Consider the following 1082-nt stretch of genomic DNA (forward strand, 5'->3'; position numbering starts at 1 on the left):
GCCGCCGCCGTGCTGGAGCAGTCACATGTCGGCCATAAACAGTATTGCGACGCAGCCGCCGCTCGCCTCGCCGGTGAGCCATCCGAGATGTGCAGTAGTATGTAGTCGTCTCTGCTACCTCATAGAGTAGTCGCTCGTCGGCGTGTGCAGCCGTAAATCGTTGTCACCGTCGCCGCACCATAACAATCTTATATTGGTGGTCGTTGCGCATCGCAATTTTACACGACGGATGTGTTTTTCTAGATGCATGGTTGATGTATCGGCTAGATGAACGCCTTGGAACATGGTCCTAATCCATGATGATAAAAAATCTGACTATATTATAAATCGACTAGGAGAAATATTAAAGATTGGGTCCTCTGGATAAATACGTTGGAACATACATCCATGCTCCTAATCCCATCAGCCATCAACGTTGCCCGCGACCCCTGTATAAGAATGGAAATTAGGAACAATTAACAATCGATTTACACGATGTTTGTGTAGATGCATGTCGCATACCTTCTGTCTCTAATGATTTTTTCCAGATCCAGCTTTACGTGAAGATTTTGACCGAGAAACATGGAGAGAGAGAAAGAGCGCTCTGAGAGAGAGAGAAAGGGATTAGCGTTGCATGGTTTTATGTCAAGCGATATACGGGGCTAGCCCAAGAAAATAGGAAGGTGGAGATCCGAGTGGAAAATATATCCTTCTTTATTTTACCCGCAACCCGTTAGGAGCCGCACACATCTCAAGCAATCAGACGGCAAAAAAGATGAAGGTAACTACCACCTAATGGTAGGATGTATTTTCCCTATATATATATATATATATATATATATATATATATATATATATATATATATATATATATATATATATATTAGAAAAGAAACGTTTCGAAAAATATTTTAAAAATGTTGAACAAGTATTTTAAAAATATTGAATAAGTATATAAAAATGTTGAACTATTTGAAACAAATGTTGATAAAGTATTTGAAAAAATGTTGATCAAGTATATAACAATGTTGGACAAGTATGTAAAAAATGTTGAACAAGTATTTCAAAAAGTATTGAAGAAAATATTTGAAAAAATATTTGAA

The 1082-nt window shown here is 37.6% G+C and overlaps 1 long non-coding RNA gene across 1 annotated transcript; it reads right to left on the bottom strand.

The window, feature by feature from the left end:
- Positions 1–207: 207 nt before the first annotated feature.
- On the bottom strand, positions 208–640 carry LOC123092988 (uncharacterized). The gene is made up of 3 exons (XR_006444966.1): positions 502–640; positions 384–428; positions 208–289 (listed from the first exon to the last, which is right to left on the bottom strand). It is a non-coding gene; the product is annotated as an uncharacterized lncRNA (long non-coding RNA).
- Between the last annotated feature and the right edge of the window lie 442 nt (positions 641–1082).

The sequence above is a fragment of the Triticum aestivum genome, chromosome 1B (genome assembly GCF_018294505.1).
Source record: "Triticum aestivum cultivar Chinese Spring chromosome 1B, IWGSC CS RefSeq v2.1, whole genome shotgun sequence".
Lineage (NCBI taxonomy): Eukaryota > Viridiplantae > Streptophyta > Magnoliopsida > Poales > Poaceae > Triticum > Triticum aestivum.